General features: G+C 38.4%; 1 long non-coding RNA gene across 3 annotated transcripts in view; it reads right to left on the minus strand.

Annotated features, from left to right (window-relative positions):
- Window positions 1-5,147, minus strand: part of LOC131419588 (uncharacterized) — a 48,361-nt gene extending 43,214 nt beyond the window's left edge. For all 3 annotated transcript variants that reach the window (XR_009223287.1, XR_009223286.1, XR_009223285.1), the window contains exons 1-2: window positions 4,950-5,147; window positions 3,216-3,336 (exon numbers count right to left, since the gene is read on the minus strand). This is a non-coding gene — a long non-coding RNA (uncharacterized LOC131419588). The remainder of the gene's footprint in view (window positions 1-3,215; window positions 3,337-4,949) is intronic.
- Between the last annotated feature and the right edge of the window lie 15,560 nt (window positions 5,148-20,707).

Genomic DNA, 20,707 nt, shown 5'->3' on the forward strand with positions numbered 1-20,707 from the left:
AATCATAATAATGAGACATAAAATGACCTTATAAACTATCTACTTTAATTCTCAATTTTATAGGGAAAAAATAACCTGACAGAAAGTTTGACCACCTGTAAGTCATGAAAGTTATTCACAGAAAACCTAAAACATAGAATCTAAGTCTTCTGACTATTAATCTATATCCTTTTAGACTACAACCAGGGATTAAATTTTAAACTGTCATATTTTTCCACATACGTATTGAGTTTCTAAAACAAGCCTTGCACTATGCTAGGTATTGAGTATCATGGATGAACAGACAAAACTCTTCTCTCAAAGTTTACAATAACATTTATTGAGGACTTACTTTTGTGCCACATACCATGCTAAGTGTTTTCCATGATTGGTTTATTTCTTTCTAATAATTTTATCAATAATGTAATGCTATTATCCTGCGCATACAAAGATAAAGAAATTGACACACAGAGAGATTAATAAATATTACTTATGATTGCCCAGCTAATATGAAAGCAACTGGAATTAAACATATGAATTATAATTCCAGAATCCCACTCTGCCACTGAGCTAAATCATTTCTATTTAACTCTAATTTTTCAAAGTATTTTCATAGAACCCTTACAACCTCCTGCTAAACTGGGAAACACAGGATATAGATTTTAAAACTTTAAGGTTCACAAATGATATGTAGTTTGCCAAGTACATAGTATCAGAGCTGAAGAGAATATTTGCCACAATAATACCGTTAGTCCATACTCACTTGGACAAAGACTTTAGCAATATCAGAAAACAAGTATGGGTTGGAGGTACATCCAAGAAGGATGATGAGTTATGATTAAATAAGTGAGGTTTCATCCTGCCTTTTATTACTAGAAAATTCAAAGGCCTACCCAAGTATCTCAGTGGTATAAACAAAGGTTTTCGTATAAACCTAAGTATTTACATATCTCCGTGGTTTACAAGGCACTGCTGTATTCATACAACCTGCAAACAACTTCACTCTCAGCAATGGAAGAAAAGAAGGAATGAAGAAAGAGAAGAATGCAAGGAAGGAAAATGAACGGCTCATATTTGCTTGATTAAAAGATGCATACATATTCCTTCCTTGTAATAATAATCCAACTTCACTTTTAATTTAATACAATATAATGTTTCTTAAAGAAACATGAAAAATGGATATCGTTCCATAATAAGAAACTCATCAAAAGGGTTGTTTGGTCTGTGGTCCAAATAACCGGCTGATGAATAAATTCTTCAGATCCCCATTATTTATGTAGGCATTGTGTAGATGGGTGATTCTCATTCCTTTTGAAGTTTCAGCTTCAAACAGCATCTCTTTTATTCAGTTCCTTAAAAAAACATATTTACCTTAATTTGTAAAAAATCAGTGGGTGAAATTTTGTAACACGCCTGGAAACCACTGGAAGCAACAACAGACTGGGAAATCCCTGGTGTAGCTGCAGCCTGAATCACTCAGTTGTTTTTGCTGTTGTGTAGACATTGCCTTCGGGGCCAATGATGGATGAGTGATGGAGTCAGCCTGATTCTTTACAAAATCCACGCTTGAATTGGCAGCCAAGGTCAAAAGACAAAGTTGGTTGGATCTTTGCACCTAGTGTACTGTTCTTGTTCTTTCAGGGACTCTGGGGAGGCCCTTCAATGGGGGGGCAGGCTTAACATCAATCCACTCTTTTCCTACTCCCCCACTCAACATTGTTACCTCATTTCCATGATAAACTCATATGTTCTGGTTGCCGTGTCAAGCATGCCACCCATGTTCAGTGCCAGGGTAGAAAGTGATTTTGTTTGGCTGAGTTAATAGGAATCTACTCAAAAAGCCCACATAACAAATGCAGTCTGATTCAACCATTTCATTTCTTCCTAGTCCTATTTATTGAGAAGTATACTTTGGCTCAAATGTGTATTAACAAGGAAATCTATGTTTGTGGTGACCTGCTCTGAATGAACCCCATTCTCACAGAAAGTCTTCTATTATACCAAAGAAAAAAAGCCTGATAGGTTTGGAAGAGTAATTCATAGAGAAAGATGTGCTGACAGCTCCGAATGAATAGCTTTCCTCCTCTAGGGCTCCAACTCCAGTAGGGCCCCAGGCTCAGGGATCTCACTCACTCACAAGAATCCCAGAACAGCAGTCACATCCAACCCAGTCCTGGAAGTGATTAGAGAAGAGATCTCTTTCCTGAAAAAGCAGCCTTTCAACTACCTACAGGCAGTATTTTTTTTTAACTCAGGGGTAAAAAAAGATGAAGTTTTCAGACTCCAGGTTTTAATAAGTCTCTGATTTCTCTCTCTACAATGGCTTCCTGTGTTTGGTGCATGATGAGCCAAATGGAGCAGCCATGTTGCTATAGTTATGAGCTATTCAAAGGAAGACTAAAAGCATGGAGCCTACAATCAGGGATTAGATGTTATCAAGATGTTTAATAAAGCACAGGGATGGAGGATACAAATATAATATTGGGGTTATTTCCCTGGATGGGGAGAAGTTCTGAATTCAAGTTCTGATGTATTAAGATTATCTAAGCCCTAGTTCAGTGGAGAAAAACAGGTAGCTCCTTGCTGACTCTAGGCAGCTGGCTTTTAATGTATTTTATTGTATTATTTCATTTTTTATTATTTTCATTTTTGTCTTAAATGCTCTTTAAAACATAAATTTGAATGCTTTAGGGTGGTAAAAGCTTTCCTGTTCTCCGTAGGCCCCACTACTTCCTTTTGGATTTCATCCACCCCACCATACATTAGTTAAACAAATTCTTATTGAATATCTACTATATGTCAGGCACTATTCTAGGCACTGGGCATTCAGCCAGCCATCAAAAAATAAACAAAATCTCTTCTCTTGTGGAGCTCAATTCTAGTAAAGGGGGTGGGGAGTCGGACAATAATTAAATTAACAGATAAGCAAGTAATGTATCAGACAGTGAAAGTTATGGCGGAAAAAGAATAAAATGAACGCCAGAGATGAAGGTTGCAAAGATAGGGTTACAAAGAAAGATACGGTTGTTGTGAGAAACTGACAGACACACACACTCAAACACACATTCCTCCTTTCCGTAACAAGCCTCAAACCCTTCTTCTATCAGTCCTAGCGTCAGAAAATACCTAAAGCTAATCACCTTCCTGCAGGTCACAGGAACAGACTTATTGTTTCTTACTGGTCTACTCATGTGGCAGAATATCCAACTAAAGTCCTCCACTTTCCAAGAACTTACCACGAAAGACACATTTCTACTGGCAGAGAGATGGGAGAAAGAAAGGCGAAGGCCAGTGTCATAGACTGATTTCTGCTTTGTTATTCATCCTTGGGCTTTAACTTAACTGAAAGAGACTTCTCTATGAAATGATAAGTTTGCTTATGAAGAACTCAGATATAAAGATAACACATTCTCACTTACTCCAAACTCTCATCTAAATGATGCCCACTTACAGGATGCCCTTTAGGGATTCTCAGAATTTCCTTAAGCAGCTCTGTTTTAGAGTTTGAATAAAGGGGCTCTTCAATCACTTCAACTACAGCAAAGCTCCCAGTCATGCTCCTAGTTGTTCTCATGCTGTCTTTCATCAGTGTCCCACAATTTGTGTCCTGGGTATGGCTTGGACTTTCTCTCTTTGCTCCTCAGTTTATAACTCAATTTCAGCAGGTCCACCTGGTTCTGATTTAGCCCTTCCTGGAGATGCTCCTTCTGGTAACTACTCCTCTGGTTCTAAGTAAGAAAATGGCAATGTGTCCCTGCACTGTCCCAGGTCCCTGAGTTCTCAGCGCATATCTGGAGAGGAATATGGGGCAAAATGCCAAACACAGTTCAATTCTTCCTGATGCTCAAAATGCAGCAACACAGCTCAGCATCTCAGCAGGCTTCTACCCATTGAGATGTCCTTCAAATCATCTCACAAATTTAATTCCACCTCCCGGTGTGATAAATAACTGTACCTCAGATCCCCCTTCTTAGGGTATGTGTTTCTCTTATCAGCCTTCATATATAGACCCTACCAAAGGGCAGTGCAATGGATGGCTGTGCAACTGTGGATAGGTTCCAGTAGTACAATGACCCCTGGTGTACACAATAACGGGGGTTAGTGAAAGAGTTCCAGAGAAGGTAAATCTTGGAAATAAGAACTCACATGGTGAAAAGTTAAGGCTTTCAAAATGTTTCCATTTGTATCAGCTTCACAAAAAGCAAAGAGTTGTCTTTTGGAAGGTAGGCATACTCACTGATTCCAGATAAGCACATAATCAGAGTACAATGGACTAGAGCAGATGGTCACCCTATATCTTTACGATGGAAATAGTGAATGGGTTGTACTGAGAGGAGATACTATCCAGGTACCCCTCCAGATAATTTAGGGACCACTGCAGGACAGCACTAATGACCCTGGGTGCCTCTATGTGTGGCTCTTATGTTTAGGCTTGCATTTGTAAGGCTATTCCTCAAAACACTATTGACTTCTTCCTATTTGAGCTTTGGATGGGGGTAAGCTCCTCCCAAGTGGAAGGTGGCATCCTGATTGGGGCAGAAAGGTGTATGACAAGAGCATGGACTAGGAGCCAGATAAGGATTGGAATCCCTACTCAGCTACTTACCATCTGTGTGGCCCCTGAACAAGTGGCCTGACCTCTCTGAGCCTCAATTTCACCCTTTACAAAAAGGGATAATGATGTCTACTATTCAGCAATTTTGAAAGACTTGCAGGAAATATATATGAAATCCCTGGCACGTTAAAGGGAGCTATGCATTATGTAAAACCAGAACTATTTACAAGGATAATAGTATTCATTAAAATGTATGTAAACATTTACATATCGCTCTTAAAATATACATTCTAGAATGAAATATAAATAAATATCAATATGTTGCCATCCATTAATATTCACTAGATCCAAACAGTTTCATTCTCTGCTTAATGAAGCACAGCTATCACCCCAGCCTAGACTAGAATTATCTTACCAGGAATTCTTTAACATAGAGTTGAAAAAAATCCAAGGCCGGCCTGGTGACATAGTGGTTAAGTTCATGCGCTCTGCTTCAGCACCCCAGGGTTTGCGGGTTTGGATCCTGGGAGCAGACCTACACACCGCTCATCAAGCCATGCTGTGGTGGTATCCCACATACAAAAAAATAGAGGAAGATTGGCACAGATGTTAGCTCAGGGACACTATTCCTCACCAAAAAAAAAAAAGGGAAGAGTCCAAGGCTTATTCTCATTATTCTCATCTCTGGTATGTTTCCAAGTATCAGAAAAATCTGGGATTCTAGCACATGAAGGAAGGACCCTCATTCAAGATTAGAAGTCTTAAGAACACATTTCCACCTTTTTCACTTTTTACTCAACAAGATATCCTTCTCTCCTCTACATTTTTTAGACCAATCACTAACATCTCATTCCTATTCTTTCGTAATTTTCTTTCCCTTGACTAAAACTTGAGTTCTGCATTTTTGCAAAGGATATGTTACTTAAATACATTATCCAAAGTTTGCAGAACTCAAAGAATGCTGGGTATTTGTTTACCAGGTAAGTGAGGGCAGTGGAGCAAATACACTTTACAATCTACTAAGTCCCTTAAATTTAAAATTTTCCACTTTCAGTAAAATTTTAATTTGAAGCGTTTCACATTATTTGAAGTTGCATACATGAAGTGAAGACCTCATTAGTGCTCTTGTGATCTATTTCAAATAAGCATAATTCAAATTAGCATGAGGTATGATTCTATTAGGAGAATTTTTTCCCTAAGGCCATTCTGAACTATGTCGGAGAAACTAAGAGTATGACTTGCTGGACATAGAGAGGTGAAGAGAACCACAATCATGACTGAAATGCGTCATCTTTTGAGCAGGCACAAAGCAAGAAGGAAGAATCCTTTAGGGTCTCCTTATCTCACCCCCAAATCTTGGCCAATCTTATTTCTTCATTTAACTGAGTTAGGATTCAATAAACATTTCTTATGTCTTTATTATGCACCAGGTACTCACCAAGAACTTTCACATGTATTATCTCATAATCTAAAATTTACCATTCTTATGACACAAGTGAAAAAAAGGAAGATAAGATAGGTTAAGTTACTTAACCAATATTGCACATATAATGAGTAGCACCAAGATATTTAAACCCAAGTCTTCTAAGTCCTGCTCTCTTCAATATTCGATACACCCTAGTGGCATTTATACAAAATGTATATTTCTACCCAAGAACTGGGGGTTTGGGGTAGAGAATGTAATAAAAAAAGGAAAAATTATAAACAAAACGCAGTTTTAAAGTCAGAATAGTTTGAAGTTTTGAATGAAGTATTGGTTAGGAGGAGAGGAAATTTTCAAGTTCATTCTGCTTTAGTTCAGTAGTTGTGATAAAAACATGTAGCTCATATTTCAGCATGAATGCATTTAGTGGTTTCTTGAGTGGGAAGATATCAGTTCAATATTTAAGCCAGATATTTAGTGTATTTTATTCATTGGTTGGTGGGTCAGTTGGCTAATCAACTGGTTGACTGGAGGGTAATTTATTTAAAACCATTGGATTAAAAATAGCTATCTTTAATTCCCAGAGCTATTTCAGGGTCCTAGAGATTACTGCAGTAAGAGGCTCAGTCCTGGATGGCACCCTATGTCCTATGGTGGAGGGAGGGAGGTAGAGGGAGAGAGAGAGGATAAGTAAGAATAGGGCTCTGTGGAGTGAAACATTCTGTATTCCTTTCCCTCTTTACCTTTATAATATAGTCCTGGGTAGTCAGGACCCGAGTTTCACAATGGTACCATGCCCTACCAACCCACTCATTCCAAATAACCCTCTTAGCCCAGCCCCTCATGTTTCATCAGTTTCAAAGCCATACTAGCTCACCCAAAAACATCACTCTCCAAGGAGTATATGCATGGGGTAGGTGAAGAGAGAGCAGTACTACCACATGCACAACTCCAGGGGGCGATGTTGACAAAGTAATCAGTGAATAGTGCCTCTGGAGTTGTGCACAGAACCTACATGGCCATATGCAGCACTATAGCCTCCAATTGGTCCCCATGAGATGGTCCCCAAGAGAACATTACAGATTAGATAGAATCTTAGACCTAGAAGGGATCTTGGCAATCAGTCCAATCACCAGAATTAATAGCTGAGGAAATGGTGGCTCAGATAAGTTGGATGGACAAGATTTCCAAAAACAGGTGTACAATAGCAGTGCAAGGGCTAAAACTCATCCCTCAGTGCCATGTTCCTCCTGATTCAGACAATATCTACAGCGAACAACAATAAACAATTCTCTGTGAGCATTTTATCGATTATTTTATTCTTTTCATCATTTGGAAAGCCTTATTTCTTAAGTACCAACACATAGTGGCAACCTAATTTGATGAGCAGCTGCTGAGAATCTTCTACATGTCAAGAACTGTAACATGGCATGACGGTTAAGAGCATGGAAAATGCAGTCGTACAGACCTGGGTTTGAAGCCTGCTTTGGCATTTGCTAACTCTTTGACCAGTTTGACCTGAGTCTTTGTTTCCTCATCTGTAAATGGGATAATGGTACTGGATAATTTACCTCAGAAGATGTCTGTGAGAATAAAATTACTTAATATTGAATGCTTAGCACTCATTCATCTATTTATTCACCTACTTGTTAACAAAATAATAATTGAGAGGTTCCTATGTACCACACATTTTTCAAGGCCCTGGGATATAACAGTGAACAAAAGTAGACCACTGCTCCTCTCAAGGACCATGCAGTCTGTACTCAGCACATAGTAAGAGCTCCACCACAACGAGGTCTTGAGCAAGCAAAGATGTTCTGTTCATCCTGTGTGCAGTGCGTATCTCGGACATGTCACATCCCTCCAGCTCCATTTCCACCCAGTTCGAGCTGCCATCTCCTCTCATTTGTACTACTCCACTAGCCTCCATTCTATACACAGAATCCAGAATTTCTGTCAGATTATGTTCCTCTACTTCTTAAAACCATCCAATGACTGCTGCACTCAGAATAAAATCCAAATTCTTTACTTGCCTTATAAACCCTGCATGGTCTGAAGCTGGCTTGTCTCTCTCTCCACACACTCCTGCTGCTCACTACCTCTGACCTCACTGGCCTTTCCTTGTTTATTGATTTCTAGAACATGCGGAGTTCTCTCCTGTCTTAGAGGTTTTGCATGTGTTGATTTTGCTTTCTGAGGACCACCCATCTCCATCACAATTTTACAAAGCTATCACCTTCTCATCCTTCAGCTTCTTCCACCACCCTACCCAAAGTTGCTCTCTATCACAACGCCATGGCTGCCATGTACATTTGTGCGGGTTGTATCCTACACAAAGGCATCTAACCAGGAGTCGGGGTGCCAGCAGGAACTGAACTCTAGCTCTGTCTGCTCCCAAGCTCTGTGCCATATGCTCAGAGAAGATGTCACATTCTAACTTGCACAAAGGCACACAATGGGCCAACAGTGGCAATGTTCACCATCTAATTTCCAGCTTAGAATTTTCCATAGTTTTTTATTATGACCTTATTAGGTCGCTTTCTTATTTATTTGTATGCCTATTTAAATCCCCTGCAAGTAATTAAAAATAGGTCCTGTGTATGTTTCATTCACCATTGTTGCAGAATGATCACAAGGATGATGGTGCTTGACAGAAAAATTCCAGCAGACACGGTAAAATTCCTATGATGAAGGAAATGTATGGCACAAAGATGGCTACACAGAGCAAGAGGCACAGGAGCCTATAGCTAGGGAGAGGAGCAAGTTTCCCTGACCTCAGTGTCCCCATGAGGTTGCAAAGCTGCCAATGATACTCTGTCAACAGAAACAAGATCTCCTTAAAACAGTTGCCAAATGTAATAGTACAGTGTGCTCTTCTTTATCAAGTCCAGAAAATTGTGTTCTTTATCACCACCAACCCCTTACCCAACCTCCCCATAAAGTCTAAGGTCCCCTGCCATGGTGTTGTCAGGGCATCACAGCTACCCTAATCTGCAGTGAGGCCACCCAATGCTTTCTTTTTTGTTGCTGTGATTTTAATCTTCCGACTTTGATACTAGCCCCATTACAGCAAAGGGAAAAAAGAAAAGAAAAAAAGCAGGGTCGTTTTTAAGTCCTTATTTGAGATCACCTCTCTTACCTCCTCCCAAGCCTTCCTTCACAGCACTTCTAAATCAGTCTCAGGTCAATCAAAGGACCAACAACAAGTACAACCTTGCGACTATAAGATGAGTAAGTTCTGGAGATCTAATGTGCAGTATAGTGATTATAATCAACAACACTGTATTATATACTTCAGAGTTGCTAAGAAACTAGGTCTTAAGTGTCCTCACCACAAAAAAAGAGGTAATATGTGACATTATAGAAGTGTTAGAACTAACTCCACGATGATAACCATATTGCAATATACACATGTATCAAATCAACACATCGTACACCTAAAACTTATAGAATGTTATATGTCAATTATATTTTTGAAAAAAGATACACCATGAATTTGTTAACATCTCTGGTGAAGTGGGGTGTGTTGCAGATAAATCTCCACATTTTTTGCCATTAAATTATTTAACCCTATCTGTTGGCATCCATCTGTCAACACCGTCACTTTCCTTATTTACATAGGACCATGGCAGGCACTCAATAAATGTTGAATGAATAGAGCGTAAGAGGTTTTAATGCCCAGACCTGGAATGATGCACATCACTTCTACCCATACTCCGTTGGTTAGAACTCAGTCATAGGGCCACACTAGCTGCAAGGGATGTTGAAAAATGTAATCTAGTTGCATCCCCAGGAGAAAAAAAGAAATAGATTTGGTGAAGAGCTATAGTCTTTGCCACATCCACGCCCCCCGATTTCACCTTCAAAAGTCTAACTGAATGTCATTTAACTCTATTTAACCATCTTGTTCCACCTAAAAAGGAGTCATACACATGAAAAATGTCATGTGAGAAACTGAAATTTACTAAGCCATGTAAAGAAAATGATATGTAGGTCACCCAAACTGGGAAAACATATCTTCTATTTCCTTGAAGAAAAACTGGTGAAAAATCAAGTGTTAAATCTTTAAGGTGTTGGAGAAATGGGAAAAGTAGATAAAGATAAGTGACTCAGAACTGAAAAATCAATCACAGAATGTAGCTTCAGAGGTTGAAAATAAAGAAATGGCATAAAGGGCATTACCAACATGCTGTTGCTCTCTGAAGCAGGTTCACAAGAACATATTTATGAGTAAGACCCTTATATTTTGCAATAACACTTCATCTCCATGCTGCTTTCTAGATTCATTATGTAGTTTTCCTAGGCTGTCTCCAGCGTATAGATCTGAACAAGGATTGGCACATTTTAAGCAGGGAAAATAAAACAAGATAGGGAATTATCTCTTATAAAAATAATTATTGTGAAAAATGCCAAATGAGTCAAGTGGAAAAGTTAAACTTGGAGTCCAATGATGGGATCATGAAGCAGCCTAATTTGACTCCTGTATTCCCCAGGCTTTCCCCAGCAGAAACAAATGATGGAAAAGGGAGATCACCATGCTTTCAGTGGGGTGTTAAGTTGTGAAATTATCCTGTGGTAAGGATCATGTGGGAAACCTCAAGGATGAGAGAGATGATAGAGTAAGGAGTAGCAAAATGATGTGAGTCAGGAGACATGGATTCTAGTTCCTATTCCTACTTGCTGTACAATGTGGAGCATATTACAAACCCTCTCCTTCCACGATTCCAAGAAAACCTTTCAACTTTCTCTGGGCCCTCTGAATCTTGAGATTACTAACTTAAATGAGTCAACGAAACTATTCATTGTTGGTTTGTGTGAGGTCATCATTGTAATCCTCTGTTCACTAAAAAAAAGAAAAATGCTCTTGTTCAAATGTATTATTAAATGTTCAGAAGTTTTGAACAGAGGGCAAAGGGTAGAGATCAGTTTGGGAATATACACAACCTTAAGAAAATAATCGGGAAGAATTTGCTATTTACCCTAACAAGAAAAATAAAATAGGAAAAAAAGCAGAAGTTCAGATAAACACCACACACACACACAAAAAAGAATATTAGGTTTGATTCAGAAAGCCACCTAACCATTGCATGGGCTAGTTGCATAGCCTAATCCTAGTCTCTTAATATCCCTGATTCTCAGTGTTTTCATGCTTAAATTGATGAAGAGGAGCTAGGAAGTGGATACAACCATAGCCAGACTAGCCAAGCATGAAAATCACCTTGGTATCGGGCACACAACTCCATATAATAACACTTTTGTGTTCAAAACATTTAAGAATCACTGAGCTAAACTAAAGATTCAAAGGAAAGTCTATAGGATGATGTACTGTTAAAATTTTCTGTCTGTAGTATAACTATTAAATCTCAAAGGAAAGCTAGCAAGTGGTGGAGGATTCTAAATTTTTCCTGTTCTCCTGCAGGGTTCACCCTATTCTTTTTTTAATGATTAATCTCTGTAACATAAATCGTCTAATTGATGTGTTGTTTAGTGAAGATTTAACAACTCTGGGGACTGTCTCTGTATCAGGTGTATATAGTATACATACACAGTATTGTATATAGTATAATCCTTTATGTATAATTGTGGGAAGGGGCTATTGGGAAGTCTAAAGTTGAATAGCGTAGGGTATAATGAGCTATATTTCATTTAAATTTATCAGGAAACCTTTGAGGAAACCGAGACTTAGTGATGTTAAATAAACAGCCCAAGAACCCACAACCAATAGTAACAGATCCAACCTTCCGACTCAGGTGCCACCGCCTGTGCTTTGACCTCGACACCATCGCACTGGCTCCTTTTTCTTGCTCCTGAGGCTTGGCCTGGCTTCAAAAACACAAATTCTAGTAATAGATGGAGGGCAGACATAGGTGCTGCTGAGGACACCCCTGCCTGGTGTCTAGAACAACATCAGCTGCAGGTAAAGCTGATGGATGCCCTTTTGGAAAGCAAGCTACAACCTATCAAACTGATAATGCTCAAATCTTTCTTGAAACTTTGACACAGAAGCTTATTAAAAAATTCCAGAAATTTTTCAGAACACCACGAAAGAGTGAGAGTCTATCAAAATACCTTCAAATCACCTTGTCATTCATTTGGGGAATTTCTTGATTGCTAAGATGATAAGTAAAACCACTGTTTGCTAATTGGGTTTCTAGAAATGAAGTGCCTCCTCTCCTCCTTCCAAAAAACAAGCTTGGTTTTAGTCAACTGTAATTTTATTATCTAACTACCAAGAGAAAGCCATCTGTTCTTGCTGAATAGATCTAAATAGGTCTAAATTATCAAAACCTACAGCATTAAAAGAATCCCTGTAAATTGAAGATAATATGCACTAGTACACCTTAAAGAAAATATTTGTCCTAATAGGCTTATCGTGGTTGTTCTGAGACAGATCTGACAAAAGTAAAATAATTGCTTTTTGGTATTATGTTCATAATTTTGTCCATAATGACCTCAGCAAGAGCCTCCCACCTATAACTGTACTGAAGTTATTATAAAAAAAAGAAAAAAGTAGATAGATGATAGTTAATTCCACTGTGGAAATTCCTGGTTATTCCTCAAAGCCAGGTAAATGAAATAGACCAAACCCGAAATGTTGAGATTACTCCGTGTTTTTGTTTGGGAGACAACACAGATTACATACAATGCAAAAACAGAGAGGAGTCAAATGAACAAGAATGACATTCCAACAGAAAGTCTTAGAATGTGATTGACTATTTTCTGTATCTGCATAAAGGGTCCACGACATAGGTGAGATTCACTTAAGCTGAGGCAGAAAACACCTGGGTTCTGGTCCTGCTTTCTTTTCATAATAGACGCGTCACCTTGGGCCAGTCATTTAACCACTCTGTTCTTCAGTTTCTTTATTTGTAAAGTTAAGAAAATACTTTCCTATGTTATAGTGTCTTTGTTAGGACCAAATGTGGACTTGAGTGCTTTGTAAATTGTAATGCAGGGTGAAAACTGTATACTTGAACCACACAGTGTTCCCAAAAAATAATAGTAATTAACTGCTATCAGTTAAAAAATCAGGATATTTCATATAAAATTTAGATGTTAGGCTTCTCTTGAAAAATCAAAAGTTCTAGCAACACTAGCCCATATTGTCTGTAAATGAGTGCCAGTTGCTACTCCCTCGCACAAGACACTCTTCAGGTTTTTTAGCCCCTACAGTTCTCTATTGTCTTACTCAGGGGCCATTTCACACATCCATATGACCTTCTGGGATCGTGGGGTATTAAGTTTACCAGCCAAAAAAAAAAAAAATTAAGGGAAGAGTAGGTATTAAAATCAATAGTCAGTATGGGGCCGGCCCGGTGGCGCAAGCGGTTAAGTGCGCGCGCTCCGCTGCGGCGGCCCGGGGTTCGCTGGTTCGGATCCCGGGCGCGCACCGACGCACTGCTTGGTAAGCCATGCTGTGGCGGCGTCCCATATAAAGTGGAGGAAGATAGGCACTGATGTTAGCCCAGGGCCGTCTTCCTCAGCAAAAAAGGAGGAGGATTGGCGGATGTTAGCTCAGGGCTGATCTCCTCACAAAAAAAAAAAAAAAAAAAAAAAAAAAAAAAATCAATAGTCAGTAGATAACAAGGGAGAATGGCTTGGCACACAGTTGTGACTTGATAGTTTATATTGTATTGATAACTTTACTGAAGAGGTTCTTATTTGTCTGGAATAAAATAATTTACAACACAAATCTCTCTGAATCAGCGCCATCCTTCCTCCTTCCAAACTACTGCTGCCGTAGAATTATTCCATTTGTCTACATCTAAATGGTCGCAACCATTATTTATCTGGAATTCCATTGACCGGATTAGATTTTAATTCTGGGATCATTAAGAAATTAAAGGAGCACACCCTTTGTGCTTTTCAAGAGGAGACAGTGCCAGTTAAAAATGGCTTTTTATAATGGAGTTACTCAAGCTACCAATGTGAGGAGACAGTTGACTTTGCCAATAAGCATTGCAATCACTATCCTAAATTTAACTGCAATTGTCTTTAGGAAGAAAATGTCAAAATCTGAAAAACACATATTATGTAGTTGGAATATTTTAAATTCCTATTTAAGAATGCTTAAAGCAACCATTAAATTTCAATCGATAAGAACTTTTAGGTTTAGAATATTAAAAGTCACTAGACATTATTCTAGACAATCTAACCCCCAAGGCACAACTCTTTTTTTTTTTTTTAACTACAAATAATGTTTTGATTTTGGACACAGATATTAATTCTCCTTCAGTGCCCAAGCCAAACTCTTTCTACTGCTTCAACAGCCAGAGAATGTGAGGTTTCTTAGACACAGACAAGATGCCAGCCAACAATGGGATTGCCATTTGGAATCATTTTTAGATCCAAGAGCAGAAGTTAGCCATCTCACTTATTTTCTAGTAGGGAGGACCATGGCAACCGCAAGTCAACAGACATTAAAAAGAGGTCTTAACAGGATGACGGAGGAGGTAGAGGACTCTGGGATGAGAGAGTTATCAGTTTAGGGAGGCAAACAGGCAAGAATTCCTGGAGGGGACAGTTATCCAGGATATGCAGGTCCTATCTGACTACAGAGTGCTTCTGGCTTATGGGACCAAATTGAATCAATTAAAGTAAAATAAATAAATAAATGGCACTAACTTATCTGGTGGTATTTCTTTCTTTGTTCTGTTTTGTTTTTAAGGCTCATTTGCAAATACACTCAGTTCTCAGGCTTCCAAATGTCCATCTTCCCATTTGCAGTCAGGCTGTGGGGCAACACAGATGATCTACCTTCTGTACGAGCCTCTCTGGCTCCATCACCACTTACTACCAGGGAAGCTACTGATAAGAAGTAGCAGTAAGTAGCATAGCCCCTTCCTGCAACTGGACAGCAGGCTTCACCTGGATCCTCCTTCTTTTATAATCTCAAATGATGAACACAAGTCCTCAACCATTTTTCTGTTCTCAATTTTAAAGTCTGTTTATCCGGAAAGATCAGGTCCTTTTCAAACTCCCTGTACCCACTCAAACAAGTCAGGAGAGACATTACTACAGACTCTATAATTTCTCCTGGCTTGCTTTAGTTGGGTTGGTTGATTGTTAACTGCCTTTCTGACCGTGGGTTTGTTGCTTCATTCCTTGGTTGGTTTAGTAACAAAAGAGCTTTTCTGGCTATATATAACCTGAAAGTTACTTTCTTGAAAGAGAAATCCAGAAGAGAATATAAAACCTCTTCCACCACTAATGTGTAGCTCAGCAAGGGGGAAGAGGCATCAATCTTAACACGCAGCCTCAAGTTCATTTTATAGAATACACACTAGTTCTCAAAATTGGGGGATCACAGACACCCCTTAAAGACCCTGAGGAAAACCATGAGCCCTCTTCCTACAAAAATTCACAATATCAGGCACTTAAGAATTCTCCAAGCCCATTCCTGGGCTTTAAGAGGTACATAGACCTCAAGCAAAAGCCCCCAGTGAGGAATGCAAATAAAAATTTTTCTGTTTTCAATTCAAGGTCTTGGTAGGAACATTAGTTATGCAACCCAGTTAATAGATAATCTGTAAGAGAGATCTTTGAATAATTACCAGCTGAAAGACTGAAAATTCAGAACAATTTGAATTCAAAACACTGATGTCCTGAAGTGATTATTATTACCAGTTTATACATGAGAACACTGAGGTCTAGAAAGGGTAAGTAAGATTCCCAAGTTTACTAGCTAATAAGCAGTAAAGCTAGAGTTCTAACATAACAAGAGTCTATGGTCGTGGATGGGCCCACTTGTGTGACTTTCACTTCAAGATATACCACTATATGCTCAGCAGTGTCCCTAAGCAGTAAGCTTTTCTTTCTCTTTGTTTAGGATCACTTAACCTGCATATGGCATTTTATATCTAGCTTGAAGTTCATGTGACATCAAAAGGAAGTAAAAAGGTATACAGAATTGGACAAGGGAGACCATTTTATCTTCAATAAAGATATAAGCATCATTAACTTATTTTTTTAAGTGCAGCCTAAATATATGATATTTGAGTATCTGGATCCCTGAGTTCTTACTAAAATTCTATCAGCCTGTAGCCAAATAACTTGTCTGAGCCTCAGTTTCCTGATCTATACATAGAAGGTGTTGAGGTAAGTGTTTTCTCATGTTCTGTGGGCCTGTGATTTGAGTCTGTTAGAGAGAGCTTTGGAAGGCAACCCAGACTGGAGGGCTCTACTAAAATATCATTCCAGGGAGTTGTCTCTGATCAGCCAAGACTGAGTAGAGCACCTCCCCACTGTGGCCCTGAGACCTTTAATTCTAACGTAGCACTTATTGTATAGTTTTGCCATCATCCGTTTATCTATCTCATTAAATGGTAAGTTTTCTGAAGACAGGGGCTTGAGTCTTTTCACCATCCGTTGGACAAGCAGAACAGCATGTTGAGTGAGATCACAGACTCTGAAGCCAGACTGGTTGGCATCTCAGATAGCCTGTGTCCTTGGGAGAGTTACCCAACCGTTCTGTGCCTTGGGTACCTGATGAGTGAAATGGAGACAATAACAGCACCTAACACATAGAATTATTGTGAGATTTGTATAAGGTAAGACCTGTAAAGTATTTAGAAGGTTACTTGGCACATAATAAACATTCAATGTCAAGTATTATCATTGCCAGTGTCTAACAGTTTCTGGCATGTAGAAGATGCCAAGATATTTGCTAAATAACTGAAAGATGGATTGATTATTTCCACAACATTCAAGATCCGAACTCAAAAGAGGCAAAATTAAGGACAAACATCTATGACTTTGGTAGATTGTTTAATCCAAAATGAGGCACGTTTGCTACCTAGATTCCATGAACTTTGTGTTATATTATGATTTATGTAGGAGCTCTGTTGAATAGTAAGTTAACATGTTCTTGTGGCGGGTTTCAAACTCTGGTGTAACTTCACTCAAACTTCACAGATTAGACATTGTGAGAAGTGGCGTCATCCCATTGCCAGCCATCTACTTTGGGATGTATTTCATGAGCAAGGACTACAATGGGATATGGTTAGATGAGAGACTTGGAAGATCTATGAAAAATCACCACACTGCATGATTTTTGCACTGGAGTGTGGCCTCGATTCTTCTGTATAATTAGATAATGCGCTTTAATTTATAAAAGTCCCTATCATGGTACATTCCCCCATCATTCTTCACTGAAAACTCCTCCATTATCCTCTTTCCACTTCTGTCCCTGAGGATGTGATAATAATATGTTGTGAGTTTTCTCAATATAATGGTGCTAGCTCATTTGTAACAAACTCATTCAGAATACATCTGGCTTGCAGATTATGTTCTGTTATACTGCATCCTCAGATAAATAGACCTACACATACACAAAATAACTCTTAGAAATATATATTACAGCATCACTGAGATGGATAGCTCCATATTTTAGCTTGCCCACACTCAGAAAAATATAATCCTAATAGCAAGTTCTTATGAATTATTGTGTAAACAAGGATAGCTCTTTAGGAAGGAGCATTTTTTTTTTTTTTGGTGAGGCAGATTGGCCCTGAGCTAACATCTGTGCCAATCTTCTTCAATTTTTTTTATGTGGGACGCCGCCACAGCACGGCTTCACGAATGGTGTGTAGGTCTGCGCCCGGGATCCGAACCTGCGAACTCCAGGCCACCGAAGCAGAGCATGCAAACTTAACCACTACACCACCAGGCCAGCCCAAGAAGGAGCATTTTTTAAAAGGCATCACAAATATCTGAATGGCTAGCTCTAAAAGAAACAGTTGCTAGTTTTTAGCTATATGATTCGTAAAGAAAATTCGGTTCCATGTACATTGAAATTCTATCTTTTTCAGTAGATGTCTAAGTAGGAAGGATAGCCAAAAAGGCAACACACCACTCCATACAAGCAGTGATTCTTGACTATGCATGCTTCTTAGAATTTCAGCATGGAATTAGAGGAGATAAAGGAAAAGGGTGTGAGGCTGAACAATTTGAGCAAGTGTCTTGCCCTCTCCGGGCTTCGGTTTTCCTATTACATAGCCAGGGGACTGCCAAAATACCATTCTATTATAATAGTCCATAATCCTATGATCTCAGCAATCTCTAATGATCACATCCTGGTTGTAAAATGATTTACCTTCTGTCACTCAATAATTAGCAAACTACACTGACAAAGTGCACTGCATACATTTTAGCTCTGAAATATTTTGCTTCTAACAAGGTTTCTTAAAACAATAATGATATTATAGCAGTTTAATTTGTCAGTAAGTTGACATTAAATTGTTTTCTCAGCTGTGTTAAGTGACAAGAATCAGTTCCACATGTTTATCACATAGACTATGATTTATGATTCCTGAAATAAACTTGATATTTTCTTTCACTGGAATACATTTTTTAAATTTTAATTCTGTGGCTATTTGTGAAAAAAAGAAAAAATATTACTCCTTAAAAGCTTCCTCTACTGACTATATCAAGGTAGGAGTGCAATCTTTGAATATGTTCTCTCACGCTACTTCAAAATGTGATATTTTCAACTGTAGAAAATAAGGCAAAGAACATTGAACATATAACCCTCAGTATATACTCTGACAAAACTGACAAAGTTGCTTTAAAAAAAAAACTGTCTTAGCAATTGGTTCTGTACACTGTCACCAAGGCACACCAAACACTGACAGCCAAAAATACATGGTCTTTCTGTGTGAACATATTTTAGATAACCTTAATTACAAAGGAAATTAGATCAGAGTTTGATTCTGTGAGAAAAGGCAGAACTACACCCATATTTTCCCGTGCAGAGGGATGTGGTCTGTTTTCACAGGTTGAACAATCCTTAGACTTCCGTTCAGTAACTCACCATATGAATGACATATTCACCTACAAGACATATTCATCCCAGAGTCATTGCCACCAGCAACTACAGCAATGTATGACTAGCCTATTAAGAAGTGAAGCAATGTATGGGTTGGATTGGTGGTTACCAGAGAGGAAGGAGGGAGGGAGAAGGGTGAAAGGGATAATTAGGCACATGTGTGTGGTGATGGATTATAATTAGTATTTGGGTGGTGAACATGATGTAATCTATGCAGAAATAGAAGTAGAATGATGCACCCCTGAAATTTATACAATGTTATAAAACAATGTTACCACAATAAAAAAAAAAAAGAAGAAGAAGAAGTGAAGCAAAAGGCCTGTGAAATCAGATGGCTAGCCTAAAGGAGAATATTCCCAGGCTCTCTTAAGTGTACCTTTTTTATTGGATTTTCAGAAGTTTCCCCAGGGCTAACAGGGAGGACCATATCATGTTTTCTGCAGAGAGATGTTTGATTAATTTGGCTACTAATGCATGTAGCAATTGAAAATAAATAATAGGGAGCAGAAGGGTTGGGACTGTTAAAAAATAAAACTTTAGAATAAAGTGGAAAATGGCAGGGTCAGATAGGTTTTTGTTTGGGGAGGAAGATGAGTGGAAAGTAATGTTTTTGAAAAGAGTCTATACATGTAATCTATACATAATAATATTCTGTGTCCTACAGCACAAGGTTGGCATTGGTTAACACAAGGGAATCAAAAGGCAGAAAAATAAGATGTTTTTATTGTTGGGTTTGTTTCTAAAGGTAAGCTAAAATCCACTTGAATCTGAGTTTCAGTTATTCTGATGTTAGAACTAAAGGCATTGGCTCTCATCTCACATGTTGTGAATATATAGGAGATTATCAATAACTGTTGGCTGAATGAATAATGAAGAACCAAACCTATTCTATTTATCCAAGTCGCACCTAAATAATGCCTGCAGTCTCAGATTGCACTCAAGGAGCAAGATGCTAATAAACGTTCTTTTTTTTTTTTTTTTATTGGTTTATAACATTGTAAAAATTTCTGGTGTACATCATTGTACTTCTATTTCTGCATAGATTACATCATGTTCACCACCAAAATACTAATTACAACCCATCACCATACACATGTACCGAATTATCCCTTTCACCCTCCTCCCTCCCCCCTTCCCCTCTGGTAACCACCAATCCAACCTCTGTCCCTATGTGTTTGTTTATTGTTGTTATTATCTACTACTTAATGAAGGAAATCATACGGTATTTGACCTTCTCCCTCTGACTTATTTCACTTTGCATTATACCCTCAATGTCCATCCATGTTGTCACAAATGGCTGGATTTCTTAATAGATCACACCCATGGGAAGATTTCCAAAAGCTTATACGTAATGGAAAATAGGGGAGGGGTGGATAGCTGGACCTTTGAAGTATCTCACAATCATTCACAGTCACCTATGGCATTTTACAAGTGATAATATGAAGGAAGATGCACATTCAGGGTTATCTGGGTTGAAAAGAAGTCAACACTTCTTATTTGAAGATGAAGAAAAGATAATAATAGTAGCTGCGAGTTAATGAGTACCTACCAATAAAGAATTGTAGATTAGCCTGAGAACTTAATAATCATTTCTAGTGATGACGGTTTACATTTGAGTGCTTACATTGAAGTAGATCTAGTGCTAAGCATGTTCATACATTATATAATTTTATTCCCATAAATGTTCTGTGAGGTAGGTATTATTATTCCCAGTTTATATATGAGAAAATTGAATCTAAAAGAAGTCAGTAATTTTCCTAAACTAAACTTACACAACCTGTACGTGACTGAGTGGTGACAGAAGCCAAGTCCAGGAGACTACAAGGACAATTCAAGTATTTTCCCACAGCAGAGTCATTTGAGATAGACTTCAAAAGAGAAATATGTTTTAGACATTCAGAGAACAGGAAGGAAGGAAAGGCAT

Source organism: Diceros bicornis, chromosome 21 (assembly GCF_020826845.1).
Source record: "Diceros bicornis minor isolate mBicDic1 chromosome 21, mDicBic1.mat.cur, whole genome shotgun sequence".
Classification (NCBI taxonomy): Eukaryota; Metazoa; Chordata; class Mammalia; order Perissodactyla; family Rhinocerotidae; genus Diceros; species Diceros bicornis.